The following is a 17,256-nucleotide window of genomic DNA, read 5'->3' on the forward strand; positions in this document are numbered from 1 at the left end:
ACCGATGACCCTTTGTAAAGTCCTCATGACAAATGTAAACTAATTAATATTGTAGGAGAGAGTGATTCTCGTGCATATCAATAAGTAACTGATCTGAAACTGTATAGCAGCATCGTCAGTAGAAAGTGTTTAAAGTTCAACATATTGAACTTCAATCACATGCAAGAGTTGTAGAAAGAAACAGACCTCCTGAAAACATGGGATTCTTTCTCCACCTCGTAGGCCCTAACTCTTCTCATATCTGAGTTATGTCATCAAGTAGTGCCAAATAAACATGGGAAACTAGCACCTGGAGCAACATCTTGCCTATGTTGGAACTTACAGAAGGAAGAATACATACGACAATGTCTTATGCTTTGTGTATGGTTTCTTGGCATATCATTGTAAACCCTTTACTGTTTTCCTAAAGAAGTGGGTTGCTTTGTAATCATTGTCCAAGACCTGGACTGTTCCATCATAGTTTGTCCAAAAACCCCTTTATCAGCTTCATCTCTTGGATTCAGCAGTTAATGATTTCTGATTTATTTCATTACAACTCCTATTTAAATCAGCTACATCAATTTTATCAGCAAGTTACAGCTCCAAACCTTGTCTTTTTAATTAAAAACACCCTAGTAACCTTGTAAAAAAATATTCACTACTTCATTACAAGGAATCTTAAGGTCACTTCACCATTGCTAAAACCATTTGATACTTTAAAAAAAAAATCTCATCTCATCACAAACTGACCAATATTTCTAAATCACTAAAACATGCATAACTGTTAAACTTGTTCCATGTGAAATATTCACCATGAGCTAGTGTGAATTAGCATAGGTATATTGAATTCAATGGACTTAGCTGAACTTCTGGACTTGTTTGTATTGATAATTATTTGCATGATTCATTTAAACAATCTCTTTGGCTCATAGTCTTGTCTTAGTTATATTGCTGTAAAGCCACTGACTTCACTGGAGTTGCACCAAGGATGACTTTGCAGCATTGACTAAAATGAAATCAGTTTCCCATAACACACTTGTGTTCTGGACACCCAGGAAAAGGCACTAGTGTGAACAAAACCAGAAATAAAACATGCATTTCCACTGATTCAGGGAAGACTGTGGGTGAAATGGATTTTACTTCACTGGAGTTATTGCAGAATTACTCATATAGCTAGATCAAAATCTGCCCACGACACATTTGCTCAGCACCTATAATATGTAATATTAAAAATTGCAGTCTCCTCATTCCTATAATGTGTGAAATTGTCTCTGTTTATATCATCTTTATTGTCTCCCACTCCCATTGTTTATTGTCTTTCCCTGCTGTTCTATCTAATTTAGAACCCAGCACTGCACCTTTATATATACCCACAAGAAACACTCTCTCCTCACTCCCCCCCCCCCCAAAAAAAACAAAAACCTGGGTTGAATCTTGAGGACAAAGCCACTCTGCACTTGTCAGCATGGTGGCAGGAGACCAGGATTGGGGGGGACTGTTTCATCTGCAGAATAAGAGCAGCCTCAGAGCTCTGGCTATGCCCGCACCCTTAGGCAACACTTGACACGCCTTGGAGAGGTAGCCCTCTGCTAAGCAGGGATTCCCCCTTGGAGGGGGAATCCTTGGCTATACTTTATAGGAGCTTTACAGGCACTTGATAGCATCAGAGAGATACAAAAGAGCAGTCAGTATTAGGGGCCAGAATCAGTCTCATTTGCCTCTCTTTTCCTTCCCATCATTGTATTCTTACCATCTTCTCTGTTGTTATGCTTTATTCCCACGGCTGCTGTTTGAAGAGAAGTATGAAGCCATTTTATCTACCACAGAGCTGTGCTCCACTGAGCCTGCTGATGATGTTAATGACCCTGCTGGCTTCTTACTATTCCACTTCTTCATGCCCTAGGTACCGCATTGCTATGGCAACATGTATCTGATGTTCTACAGCCTTCATTTGGAATGTAACATACCTTATTTGTTTTTACTCTTCTTTCTGAAGCTTAGCAAGTTATAAGTCATTTTGGATACCGTTCCTGAAAGGAAATACACTAGGATCAGAGCATATTGAAAGAAACACTGCAGATCGCCAGTCCCTCTTTTATTTTTAAAATAAGTTTTTTCTTGTCTCTGGCTAAACCATCTTTACTGAATCACCTGCTCCTCCCCAAAATTTCTCTCTGATGCACAAGTCCAGTCAGTCTTTCAATGAACAGAGCATGTAAACTTTATCTTGAGAACTGAGTACATGCCATGTCTTATAGAATTACATGAAAAGGAGGCTTTCTTTCCACATACATATCTGAAGGCTTCAAGCCCATAATCAATCACTTACATAAGTGCCCTCAGCTGAGTTCTTATTGGTGTATTCAGAAAAATTGCTACTCAAATTTTAAAAGTAATTTAATTTAAGGCTGGGTCAGTGCATGGGATTTTTTTTTAAACTATTCTCCTTTCAGAGGACTGTCTGAGTATTGTACGTTAATCGTGAATACCCTACATGCTGGTCCTTCAGATGTGCTTGTCTTGTCATGGCCTTTCCACCCCTCCCTGAAACACTTGATGTTCTGAATAATACTTTCACTTAAATAAGGGGGTTCCCAAAGAGTTAAGTATGAAAAAAGAACCCCCGCATCCTAAGCTGTACGTTTGTTTCATTGTGGACTAAATCAAGGCTACACACAATTCACTTCCATGGTGACCTACATCCGTCTAGATTTTACTCTAGCTGCCATCGTGGACTGGTTCTGTGAACACTGCACCACATCAGTCTCCAGAATGTTCATCTTAATTGTACAATCAGAAAGCTATTGTGTATGATTGCCCTCACTTAATACACATGGAAGTACTATATGCTCTCAAAAGCATTGATCTTGTTAGTCCTGTTAGAGCAGAAGCTTCACCAGCAGTGGTGCAAAACCTCAGGTTCAAGTGGAGACTGCTTGTGGGCTCAAGTGTAGTCCAAAGCAGAGATCAGTAGCAAGTCCCATATTCCTTGTGCACCCATTCCCTTACACACAAGTGAGAAAGGGGCAGAGGAGACATGGGTTTAAAAGATAAGCTTATCGCACCCAGAAAGCCTTTAGTATCCCTTGCTACTAAGCAGGAGTAACTTGGCTATACTGCAGCATTCTCATTAACGCACAATCAATTTGTCCTATATTCCCTGCCCTGCACATCACTTATACATACAGCCAAGACACCTGTATTCTGCCAACCAGACACAATATTTTGCTCACATTGATAAAATGCTATAGGAAATGCAACTTCTAAAACTTCACTCAATAAGCTACTAGAGAGCCCCAGACAGAATTGCATTATAAACATTAATTGCATATTAGCTCAACTAATTAAAAAATAAATGCTGTACAGGGCAGAAAGTTCCTTTTTAGAGAAATTGCTGCTTTAGGAAATGAGCCAGTGCTTTTAAGGAACAAACTGTATAGTCAGTGTTTCATCATGGGAGGCTATGAAAACCACTATGGAGCAGATATGAAAGCCACCCCACCATACAAAAGCAAGGTGGCAGCAAACACTGGGAACCTGTTGCCAAAGCAGGGATTTTGCTCCCCACAACAATTGAGAACTGTAGGTAACAAAAATTAAAATAATATTTCAAAGATACACAGTTGGCATTTAAATAAGGAAGAGGGTTCCTCTCCTCCTAAGGCTCAGGGGAAGTGGTATCAGGACATGGATTGTTTCACCCTAAAGTTCTGAAGGTATTGTGCATCTTCAGCTCCCATCAAAATGGTACCCAGAGAGTACAATAGGAGCTGGAGACTCTCAGGACCTTACAGAATCAGGGTAAGGCCAGGAGGGACCATTGAAATCATCTCGTCTGATCTCCAAAATTCAGCTAAGAGATGATATCACCAGGGATGGTGACACACTTTGGTGCTCTAGAAGGTGATAGTCAAGGGTTAGATCAATAAACAACAACAGTAATACCTACTTCTTATACAGAGCTTTTCATCATTAGATCTCAAAGCACTTTACAAAGGAGATCAGTACCATTATCCCCATTTTATAGATGGGGACACTGAGGCCCAGGGTGGTGAAAGCCCAGATTTTGCAAGGTATTTTAGGCATTGTTTCACTCAGCACTGCAAGGCCTAAGTACCAGATTTAAAAAAAATTTTAAGGTGCCTAAAGATGCAAGTTGGCACCTAAGTGCTTTTGAAAAATCCCATCAGGCACCTATTTGCATCTTTAGGCCCCTAAATACCTAAAAAAATTGGGCCTGACATAACTTGTTTAAGGTCACCCAGCAGGCCAGTGACAGTGCCCAGTCCAGGGCACTATGTACTAGGAAGCACTGCATCACAATGAGACTATGCAGTTGCTGATAGATGTATCTTGAGGGCTAGGATTTGTGTATATACATACACACAGATACAATTCCATTATTCTCCATTTAAATTGTATGGTATCTTTCACTCTTTGAGCTTGTTGTCTCTCAGCATGTGTTTGTACAGCACCTAACACAATGGGGCCCCAATGTTGCGTGGGTCTGGAAGCGCTATTATACTACAAATAAGTCAGCAGCAGCAACAACTACCGCAAAGTTGTTAATTCCCTTAACATTCTCTTTTCTTTCCAATACAAACGTGTGTTCTGAGTTGGCAGATGTTTCCTTTCACCAGTGATGCACATCTATATTCTGCTGTAATCTGGAAGATCACATATCATACACATTTATAATACTGGGTAATAATGGACAATAAAAGCAAGAGATTTCTTGCCAAACACCACAGACCTTTCCGTCTAAGTCACATCAACATTTTAAAAGCAATTTCTATTCAGAAGACTTAAAGCAATTATAGTTCAAGCTTAGATTCCATTTAGGTTTCACTGATAATCAACTGGTGCATCCTAAACAGACGAATTGCAGTATCATTTTCATTCTCCTCTTTGGTATAAAATATGCATGAATCTCATCTTTCAAGAATAGATACCACATAAAGAGCACATCGTAACATTTCAATTACATTCATTGACAGCTACTTGTACAATCCCTTTTCATGGTCAAGAAAAGTCTTAAGTATTTTGATTGAGAATGAGCCTCTGAGATCACATTAGCTGTAAATATTTTATTTCAGTTTGAGGGTCTTGTGGAAATCATATCCCCCACGAGAGATTTCATCTTGGGCAAGTCAAGATAGTCAGATCTGCTTCGCTCTTAGAGTTGAGCCACAGCTGAAAATTTAAGAGTGCTGGTAACAAACAACAGTAGCCCCTGGAAGTGCACTATTTGTCCAAAAGGCCGGTTAAGCCCTATAAAAGCAATTCTACTGTGCACAATACTGGTGGTTAGCAGTATAGTCTACTGGCAGAGGAAGAGTAGACTCAGGGCTTGTCTACACTTGAAACACCACAATGGCACAGCTGCCGCACTGCACCAGTGCTTCAGCGTAGATGCTACTGATGCTCACAGGAGGGGTTCTTCCATTGGCGCAGGTAATCTACCTCCCCAGGAGGTGGTAGCTAGGTTGACAGAAGAATTCTTCCATCTATCTAGCAACCGACTACACCGGGGATGGGTTGGCTTAATTGTGTCACTCAATGGCGTGGATTTTTCAGACCCCTCAGTGACGTACCTGGGTAAACCTAACTTTTTAGTGTAGACCATATGCTACCATATCCAAATAAGAGGCAGATCAGGAAAAAGCACAATCATGCCCAGTACTGCAACTTTTGCTGATTCAGACATGCACCAGTTAAAGCGCTCCTGAAATAGCTGAATACACACAGGTGCTCCGATATATGCAACCAGTTCTGGTCATACAGCGTAGCCCCACAAAGACACAGGCTGAAATATTTTGGAACTGTCACACTGATTTATAGCCTTATGCATAAACAGGCACCCATTCCACGGTAGTTCAGGAATGTTGTAACTCTCATCTCATTTTTCTTCACACTTCTCAAATAAACATGTATGTGGACAACAAGAGGAACACCGCAACATTTAGTTTATGCTTCACTCACCTTCGTGCAATGTTTTAATGGAGAGCGGGCTTGTGTTCTTGTCTTTTTTTGCTTCCTAGAATTTGTCTCCAAGATCCCATTAAGCAGCAGTATTAAGTGGTCTCCTACAGCACTTGCTTCTTGTACTGAAATGCCTCTTTGTTTTTGGTCAAAACCAAACTACCCCTGCATTTGTCCTGCTGCTTAATACAATTGCACAACAAATAAAGACACATGGACACAAGCCATATGCTGCGAATAAAGTGCTTCTAGCAGCCCTGATCCACAGGTCCAGCTTAGATGCACTATGCACAAGTTTTGAGGGAACGGGAGAAAATGACCTCTGTGCTTGCCCAATCCAGGAGGCTGCTAGCAGAGACCAGTTTGGCTCCTGCCATAAGTTACTGAAGCCTTAGGGGTACTCAAATTTACAGACACCTGTAACAGCTCCCACAGGGCCATGTAGCAGCCAGAGATTGCCAGAGTACAGTGTTCTCTTATCACACCACCTATCCCACAAAACATGCCCTGACATGCACTGCAAGATGGAGACTGTCAGGGCATGGCATAGCCACCTATATGAGGGGAATCTCTAAATATTTTGTTAGATAGCTTCTCAAGAGAGGGCATTATAATATAATATGTTTATTTGCAGGGTAATGTCTAGGAAGAGAAAGAACTCTAATTTCAGGAAGAGCTTAATAAGAGAGGACTCTATTTGGAGGAAGGAATAAAGCCTGAATGTTGCACTGTCTTGGCTCTCTGTCTTCCTATGCTTGAACACTGACCAGTCATTGATGCCAGATTTAATGATCAGTACAAAGGAGTCTGATAGGGCCAAAGATCTGGCCCAGCATTGTCCTGCAAGCAAATGCAGTGTCAATGTTTAGTTAATTAACATGTAAGCCACTGACTACCTTCACTGTGAAAGGTGCTTTAAAAAGTAAATGCTATTCTATCTTCATTTTTATACCAGTCGGTAACTGTACTACATAGGCAGGATTTTCAGCAGTGCTCAGTGTTGGCCTAACTTCTCCCACAGAAATCAATGGGAGTTTTAACATTGGCTTCAGTGCGAGCACAGGTAAGTCAGTAATGAAGGATTTTGAACATCTCAGTGTTAGCGGCTGCAAAAACCAGAATTTTTTCCAGTAGTAAAAATTGAAAAGTTAATTGTCACATAAACATAAATAGTCTCTATTTATATGTATGTAACAAAATAGCGATGAAACACTAATACACTTTCTGCTGCTGTAGTTGATATCCCAGATCTATTTGTGTCACTTTTATGTTGGGATATGGGAAACATGGCAGAGGGCAAAGGGCAAATTCCACATCTCTGTTTCCAGCAAACTCAGGTCTTTGTTATTTGTCATTTTTCCATTCCCTTTCCATCCTTTACAAATTCAGAGACATTCACATGTCTCAAGTGAATTCCTGTAATTAGATTTCAAGGACTAGCTGGTACTTAGATTTCATTTACAATTATTTCAAAATGTTGAAATTATGAGCAGCATTATTTGTGTTATTGCTTTAGGGAAAGTCAGTTTGAATAAATTGTGAGCAGGAGGATACTCCACAAAAGGGATAAAGATGGCGAGGAATGTAGCAAAAAACTGGCTATGGGCAGAATGGGGAGGGAAATTGCTTGTGCTATAACTCATAGAGGATTTATGTTTACAAGATTTCAAGCAGGTAACGATCAGAACCACTAAAATTCACCGAAGGTTGCGTCCTGAAAGATGCTGAGATGAGGGTGCACAGCATTTTGCAAAAGCAAATTATCCCATATAGTTATTTAAATGGGTGGAGAATTGAGTCACATTAACTACTGCTATTTCATTTATTTTCCCATTCCACTTATTTGACTTAGACTATGGAGGGATATGTCTCCACTCCAGGCATAAACAGTTTTCAAATGAAGACAGTTTTAAGATGAAACGTGAAGAAACATTTTATTTGCTATCTTGGGTGAGAAGAGAAACAAAGAAATAAAAAAGCAGAAGAATTATTCCTCTCATCCTTCACCCATATCAAGTCGTCCTTATTCAGAATGTAGTGGGATCTTGTCTGAATAATGAGTGAACAAAACTGTATAGGAACCTAGAGACATGGCCCAATGAGGGCCTATTGTGAGGGGCTATGCTATGATAGGACCACTTCCTACCAGTGCTTCAATGCATACCTTTCTCTGACTGTCAAGGGGAAAGGGGAGAGACAAATATTTCTCAATTATTCGTATGTAATGTTAGCTATTTAAAAAAATAGTTAACAATATATAAACATGCATTTAACAAACAAAATAAGAAGTTAATACAATCAAAAGAGCATTTATTCAGTAAAGTGACCCGAGGGGAATGCTAAATTATTTTCCAAGAAAAAAAAATCTGATAATACTACCAATACAGAGTTCCTAAGATCATTTGAAGTAGGTAACATTTAAGAAGACAAACCCTGATGCTAATTCTAGGGCTTCTTTTCCCACAGCCAGATGCATATTCTTTAGCTAATGTTTTTTAGTTTCTCACAAATCTCTTTTGTAATTTTATTATGAAGCACTGTTTTATTAAACAGTTTAACTGTGAGGTGTGTTCTGTGCTCTCAGAGGTGAACATGTGTGCACTGTATCATACGTCTCTGGGGTGCTTGTAATAATTGCTCCACTTTAATGCATATTAAAGAGCCATCCATAACAATCATTCCAGTAGATGTCCGGAGCTCACGTTACAATTGTCCCAGGCAGATCGTAATTATACTGTGTACTCTGATGTTTTAATCTTCTTCCTTGAATACGGGTTAACTATTTATCAACAGATAGAAGAGAGGCGGCACATTTCACAGAGTTCAAAGGGACCTAAATGATAAGAAAAATTCATGCTCCAGAATAAGGGTTCTTTTGTGTGCTATTTTATGCATAATTATTACATCAATGATGCATGAAAATCTGCATACAAATGATCAGTTACATGTCTAACTGGGCTGTTTCACACACAATGACTGCAGTTTTGGTGTCTGCCATGTTGTCAGAATTACACCCTCACACACTAGAAAATACAGCATCAATACAGTATTAGAGATGTGCAAACTAGCACACAGATGGTGGGATGTTAAAAAGTGTTCAGGTGACTTGGGAGCACAAATCCCATTGATTTTCAATGGGATTTCTTCCACTGAAATCACAGATTCATAGGTGGATCACATAGGTTTGTAAAGATTAGCATTTCCAATGGTTTAATCATGTAGCTAATCCATAGGGTTTGAAGGGGTTCATTTTTGGAGAAGTTTTACCTTTAGTTAACACTCCCAATGCAATCCAGGCAGAAAATCTCCTGCTTTGCAGGCTCAGATGCAAACATTTTTCTAGGAAGATATGAAAAGAAAAAGCAACTTGGTTCCAGAATTTAACTTTACTTTTAATTAAACTGGTGCCTCGAAAAATCATCCAAGACTTTGACTGATATTTGTGTATATTTGCAGTCTGGCTGTGGTCCAGCCTGTGTAATGAATGATGTGTAGTCCTATCTCACACATAGATAATCCTTGTATATGTACAAGGGTGTATATTTAGGGTTAGGTTGTTAAAGATACAAAGGATATTTGGATTTCCAATTCCCATTAGAAATTCTTACCTGACTTTGGACATCTCACCCACAGGTCTTATCCACAGTAAGGTCACACTTTATATTACGGTTCCCCTTATAAATGGTTTATAAAAGACTAACAAGTCATTTATATATGTTATATGCATGTTGCAGGCATGAGTAGCACTGTTATAAGCACTTCTATAAACGATATAATGGATGGGTAGAAACTACAGTTAGAAATAAACTACTGAAATATTGGATCGTATGACAACCTTTAGTAAGGGGCGTCAGTTCCTATTTGGCAAGAGGAGAAGTTGACTCTGCCCCTCCCAACTGTTTCAAAGTCTATATGCTCCATTATGTCTTCTGCTTTTTGCCCCAGTCCCTGACTTTGCAGGAAATAACATAACTCCATATGTCCTATATGCTGACACAACTTTGCCCTCCCCCCAGAATGTTTCTGAAATTACTCCCCTGCCTGTAACAGTTGATTAACCATTTATTAATAATTTAATAACCCTTTATAAACTATTTAGAAATGGAATCATAAGTGTGGCACGGTAATTTTTCCTGACAGACAATATGTGCATAATTATTGTATCTGCATCTTAATCTTATGAATATGAAAATAATTTCAGTTGATAAATTTTTTCTAAAATACATCTGCATAAATCTTGCCTATTCACATAATTTGTGCTTAACAAATAATAAACTATTAGCTGATAACAATCCAGTATGTAATTCACATAATAAACAGTAATCAAGATTATCTGCATTTTATTTTTCTTGATAAGCTTTTTTATTTTTTCATAGGAAGTGCATGTACCAACCTAAGGGTGACTATCAGTGTCCAGCAATATTAAGGACATATTTTTTTCCCATGACTTCTTCAGTAAATTCTATAACAATTCATTCCATTAGCCCTGTCAAGACTGGATGTGAAACCAATTTGGAGTAGACAGGATTTTCCAGTCAGGGAGTTGGCTACGACTGTCACAGGTGAAATGTATTACCTAGCAATAGCACCATGTAAGTTAACACCCTGTTACTCCATTCATTGACTTTCTACTTTCTACTTTTAATAATTGTAGAAGAATCTCAATGCGGAATTTCTCTTGCCTTTCCTAAAAGTGATTCTACCTGTACCCTTTAGCCTTCACATTGCCCAAAGGACCTCAAGGTTGATAGGGGATTGTGGCTAATTGTGTCAGGTTTCAGTGGTAGCTGTGTTTGTCTGTATCAGCAAAAAAAAAAAAACCACGGACTCCTTGTGGCACTTTAGAGACTAACAAATTTGTGGTTATCCTCAGGGATGTCTTTTGCCATTGAACTTAGATTTGAATCTGAATGATGAGTATCTCTAAAATTAAAGCCACCACGATAAGATGTTTGCTATACATGCATGTTCTCCTGTAGGGTCCAATGCTTAAGGTGCTTAAGCCCACCTGAGAGGTCCCATTCCTCAGCACCTTATAAGATCAGGTCCATGGCCTCCAGGTTTCATTCTCTGGGCAAATCTATGGAACTGTGCTTGATAAATACACCAGCAGAAGAAGACATAGGCCACAATTCAGGAAAGCACTCAAGCACATGCTTAAATCCAATTGAAGTCAACAGGACTTAAGTACCTGTTTAAGTGCTATCCTGAAAAGGGATGCTTCCCTGAATTGGGGCCAATGTAACTTGTGTTTTGAGCTCTCATTGAATGAGCTGTGAACTCAGCAGCCTCTCAATTGAGTAATAAAGTCATGCATTTCTGAGTACGCTGCCACATAAGGTTTCTTAATGGAGCAATAAAAGTTTAAAACTTTCCTAAGTATGGTATTCCTAGGCCATAAACTCATTGCCCCATAAATTAACAATATATATTTACATAGAAACTTTCCAGGAAAATTCAAAGTTGCTTTAGGACACATTCGTAAATCTGTCTAAATCAGAAATAATGGCATAATATATTTCAAAGCATACCATAGCTCTGCTCAGCAAATTAATGGTGCAAACACTGGAGAAGCAATGACTGAGTTGGCATTCCAGATATAGAAAATTGTTTGATGAATAGAAGCAAATAATTCATCTTAGAGTCTCTAAACTAAGAGCCAAATTCTGAACTCAGATGCACACCTGCAGTTCCCAAGGATTTCAGTAATACATGATGTTAAACGGAGATGTATACATTGAAGTCATGAAGTCTAAACCATGGGTCAAAGCCTGGGGCAGCAGTAATTGAAAAGTAACATCCCTGTGGTCAAAACAGGGGGAAAACATGATTCTTTATTTTGATTTGACTATTGTGTGTTTTGTTATGTCCTAATGGATGGTCTCTGATCATTTAGACACTGGCACAAACTCCTTCCTGACTTGCATCCTATGCAACCCCACTGATTAGGAAGCCAAATTTGTCCCATTGTGCCCAAAATATTCTTGTGAGTGATTTTTTATTTATTTATTTATTACACCCCTTTGTTCAATTCAGAGACAGTACCTAAGTAGTCTTCGGGGGGTTGTCCGGGACAATTCTTTTCACTTTCCACCATTAGGTGGAACAATCAGGGTAGAGAAACAACTTTTTACCTTGGGCCCAGACCATTGCAAAATTTCATTCCCTCACTGCATTCCAGGGTAGAATTTGGTTCTAGGAGCCAGATTCTGATACCTTCCCCAGTTATTTCAATGGGACTATTTATGGAGTAAGGTGCTAACTGACATGAGCAAGCAAATCCAATTCTGGCTGCTGGAAATCAGATGGGGCTTCGTATGTGGTACAATTCCCCTTCATTACTTGCCAGAGAAGACAGCAGTGTAGATTATGACAGACTTTTTTTTCAATTCAATGTGTGTGTTAGTTTGTATTTTGTTTTTATCTCATTTTTACTGAAGAATTACAATTTTTCACTGCCTGGCCTTCAGTTCATACCCAGCTGGATTTAATTTTCAGATAGGCATGAGACAGTAAATATTCTTTCCTTAAACAACAACTAATTTTTGCTGAAATTCAGTAAATGTAATCGGAAGGCAGCATTTATTCAAGACAGTTATAGCTTGATTCAAAATAATATATAAAGCTGGAAAATGACAAAAGTGTCACAGTGAATATCTCTGATGAAGACCCTCAGATGCTTCCACATCTTTGCTACATCAGTGAACTCCCCACCTCTACAACATCTTTAAACGATTTTTTTAATAAAACAGCGTTGGACACAAGGTGATCTTTTTCTATCCATTTCAGAGCTGGGCAAACTGAAGGCCAGATGTAAATTAGTATAGCTCCTTTGAACAGCATCACACCAGCTGAGGATCTGGCCTTGAGTCTATATCTGAACTGTCCAAAGTCACATAACAAATTAAGGATAGATTTAGGCTCATAACTCAAGAATGATACTTACAAAGATACTCCTCGTATCTTGCTTTAAACACTACACCAGCGTATGGTACAATGCTTTTTCATCATTCTCTACCAAAAAGGGCTCATTCAAAATGGCCATTCTGCTACCGAAAAAAATCTAGGCTACATTGTGTCTACCATACCAGCCCCTAACAAGGGACAGAGCTAAACTTATACTGTAGAAGGTTATCCTAATGAGATAATGCTAAATCTTGTGGCTATAAGGCACAAACTAGCATTTTATGTACTATAACAGCCCTGGAAGGAAAATCAATTATTAAGTATTCTTAATACCATTATGATAGTAGACAGGAAGAACTAAGGTCCACCAATGCCCATACCCAGAGATGGGAGGGAAATAGGCATATTGGGACAGTCACAGATGATCCATACTTCTCAGAAAAGTGGAAACATATCACCAAGCTCTCTGCTACAGCAGTAAATGGAGTGCCGCCTATAAAAAGGATGCTCTGCTCTGTCCTGCCCATAGATGTAAGAAACATCTTATTGGGTCAGATGTTTAAACAAAGGTACATACATTTGCACGCATACAGCCTAAGCTATATGTAGAAATATTCTTTGTCTATGCACGGTGATTTTGTGTGCAGCTAACGAACCGGGTGCATGTGTGAATGTTGAGCTGCATTTGCACATTCATTATTTAGCCACACACAACTGTACACACCTCTGGCCATGTTTACTTTATAAGGCCCAGGCTTTAAATTAAGAACTTTTAGGTGACCTGGGCCTCTGCTGTATTTTAAATCTGTGTAGAAGAAAGAAATTCCAGGGGACACATTTAAACCTTATTATTTAATAACCTTCTTACTGAGTTGGCATTTTGACAAGAGGAAGATGAAACTACATACATCAGTGTAGATCCAAATAAGACAGCCCTAAAGACTTTAAGACATGGCAAATCTGATTACTTCCTTAGGTTATGTTTTCCTGTTTAATGCACACACATACAGCTACCATGTAGCTACTACCATTAACATTAATGGAAGATATACATGCATATCCATAGTTATATATGCTCTTTTTATGAGCATTTTCTATATTTTGTAAGGATAGGATTGTTCCCATTGACCCTCCTATTCTATACTAAGTAATACAGGACAAACTAGTCCAAGTATTAGAAACACATACTATCCTATAAGAAAAGGAGTAATTGTGGCACCTTAGAGACTAACCAATTTATTTGAGCATGAGCTTTCGTGAGCTACAGCTCACTTCATCGGATGCATACCGTGGAATGCATCCAATGAAGTGAGCTGTAGCTCACGAAAGCTCATGCTCAAATAAATTGGTTAGTCTCTAAGGTGCCACATGTACTCCTTTTCTTTTTGCGAATACAGACTAACACGGCTGTTACTCTGAATACTATCCTATGTCATTACATAGAAGTTACAGCTCCCAGGGGAAATAGAGATGGTGTATTCAGACCCTCAAAAATTTCAAAAGACCATGAACTTAATATTTGGCTTCTTGCTAGAAAAAGCTTCTAATATTGGGATAAGGGGTTTTGAAATGAAATGTTTGCTTCTTCTTGTATAAAGTAGGCATATGCAACCCTAAATTCATTGCCCACATTAAATCTAGCAGATTATATAAGGATCAAATTCTTATTTAGGATGATTTATTTCAACAGCAGGTGCAATCCCGTCATTCACAACTCATCACATTCTAAGGAAAAACTTCATAAGAGCAAATACTTTTCTCAATTGGTTTGTATGATTATATCAAACTCAATGCCAGATACTGCACAGTAGATCACAAGTGAAAATAAAAATGTTCCCCTCCAGCTCGTTCACTAATTACATTCATTCCTGAGAATGACTGAAACCTTTCTGCTTTGATTTGTGAACGTTAAGAGTCACAGGCAACTGTTGAGGCCCTAGAGGTATCTGTCATTGTTGGGAAAACATTCTCTTTGAAAATTTGCATTACTGGGGGAAGGTTCCTTTTACATATTTATAGCAAGAAAATTGAATCTCCAGGGGACATTTTCTCCTTGCTCTAGGCCCAGTGTTGAAATACCCCTTAATCCATTAGTTACACATTATGAAACCAAAAGAGATTTCACATTTACAGTTGGAGAGACATGTAGACATGAATGGTTTTATCCAGCAGGTGTTTGGTCCAATATATTTTATTGCCTAATAATAAATTAAGGTTTCGCCTCTTCCACTTTTGGAAATCAGCTTAATATTTTTGGTGGATGACAGCATGGTCCCTTTAAAAAAAAATCAGCATGAATAAAAAAATAAGGAAGAAAAAATTCAAAGAGAGATAGGGAAGACGCTTCAGAGATGGGAAAAGGAAAAGGGGAAAAAGGAGTTGAAAATAATTGGGAGGTTACATAACTCAAAACTTCTAGAGAAGCAAAGATTGAAACAATGGGAAACCCTCAATAAGGCCTTATCTTTACGAGGAAAAATGGTTTACTTTTAAACTGTCTGATGTTGCGATCCTAGAAAAGCCATGGAAATTGTAGTTGTGTGTTCACAAGGTAAATCTTACCGTTTTCAAATATATAACTGCGAAGATATATGACCACATGGTTTCCCTCCATCAACTAACAGGTTAAAACTTCAACTGTCTTGACTTCAATAAGATTGTAACATGGGGTCGTTAATACAGATTAGCTTTACAAATATTAAAAAAACCACTTTTTCCTAAAGAAAACACCCTCCAAACCCCCAAAAGATGAGAAAGGTGAAAAAGTTACATATCTCAAAAGTGAGAACAGGAGAAAGAATACAGACTGAACTAATGAGTAACAATTTTTCACTATCGTGTCTTAACACCAGTCCTACCCATACCCGTTCTTAAAGCAGAAAGTTGAACATAGGAGATAATAAATTATTAGACATTAGATTACAAAATTTAGTGGAACCAATGAGTTGATCTGATCCTTTCTAAAAAGACATAAGTGCTAGGTTATGTTAGGTGTCTAGGTCTCCCTAGTAATTCAGTGTGTTTCTGTTCAACATATTTATTTTGTAGGAACTATAGTACTGCACTAATCTTCCTAAACACAATTAAGTTTCTTCATCTAATAGGTAAAACAATCCATTCCTTTTCATTTTTGTAACGCCATAATATCAAATACAAGCACTTTTAAATTTGGGAGGAGTCCAGATTCAAAAATCATTCCTCCCCATAGTTTTGGCCCTGGGTTGGATTAAAAATCAGTGGACAGCTATTTCCCAGCTATTTCCCAGTGGTTTGGGAAGGAGCAGGAACAGACTCGTTCTTCAAAACATAGTCTGTAGTACTTGGCTGGAAATCACAGAAAAGGAGGATTTCTCAAGAGACGTCTGGTACTCCTTAATTCTGTCTGGCCAGAAATACCAGCCTTTTCATGTGACTTATGAAATTCCCAGGCAATCAGCATATTTCTGTTCCTACAGAAACTGAACATTGAAGGTAATCCAAAGGAATGTGCGTTTTACCTCCCAGACACTACTACGAGTTTGCACGTATAGTTAGGTAGGGCTAGCAATATGCAGGGAGTACACTTGTACCAAAAAAAAGAGAAAAAAATCTTACTTTGTCAAGATCTCTGCTCTATTCTCTTTCTGTGTCTGATAGGGGCTTCCAGCAGGACCTTATGTTCTCAGCCTCTTTTGCTAGTCACTGCTCAGCTTTCTAGAATTCCTTCTATACCTCTACGTCATCAAAGCATTAGCACGAAATTTTCATTTTTCTTTCAGGCTTATTGCTAAAGACTAATTTTAAAAATTGTACTTTTCCTCCTAAGGGAAAAGCACGATAAATATAGCTGTCTAATGGTGATTTTGAAGCTGAAGTGAATAATGCACTTTCCAGGCTCACACAGCTCCAATTCATATATAATTCATGTATAATGTGTGCACCAGTACAACTAACAGCTTCCCTATACCGTTCGTACAACACACTACAATCCTGAGCACAGTGGGATAGTAACTGTAAGGCTAATAGCACATGGCCCTTTGTCCTACCTGTATATAAAATTCACATGTGTATCTGCATGAGTGATGTGATCTATAGTCAGTGATTGCGCTGTAACCTGCAGCCTTGTTTATTATGCCCACTTCTTTACAGTTGCATCTCAAGATTTAAATGCACGATGCCTGCCTTAATATTGCTTAGGAAATAGGAGGAAGGAATCAAATTTCTTATGACAACTAAGGTAATATTTATAAATTCACTTCTCTTACTTTGTTGACACAAAGTATGTGTAAAGTTGGTTCATTCTGTCATTAGCTTTATTTAGAGCTGTTTAAGCAACTGCTGTGCTTTTTAACCTCCTCTGCTTTATAAGGTGGGCAGCTCCCAACAAAACTTGCTCTCACTTATACAATA

The 17,256-nt window shown here is 38.5% G+C and overlaps 1 long non-coding RNA gene across 3 annotated transcripts in view; it reads right to left on the minus strand.

Annotated features, from left to right (window-relative positions):
* LOC311527213 overlaps nt 1–17,256 on the minus strand; it is a 229,963-nt gene that overhangs the window by 107,756 nt on the left and 104,951 nt on the right. The window contains exons 3-4 of one of the 3 annotated variants that reach the window (XR_014713283.1): nt 9,229–9,300; nt 8,429–8,794 (exon numbers count right to left, since the gene is read on the minus strand). The exons of the other annotated variants lie outside the window; for them this stretch is intronic. This is a non-coding gene — a long non-coding RNA (uncharacterized lncRNA). Of the gene's footprint in view, nt 1–8,428; nt 8,795–9,228; nt 9,301–17,256 lie in introns of those variants that run through there. 3 annotated transcript variants of the gene reach the window in all.

Source organism: Lepidochelys olivacea (assembly GCF_965140295.1).
Source record: "Lepidochelys olivacea isolate rLepOli2 genome assembly, chromosome: 10".
Taxonomy (NCBI): Eukaryota; Metazoa; Chordata; order Testudines; family Cheloniidae; genus Lepidochelys; species Lepidochelys olivacea.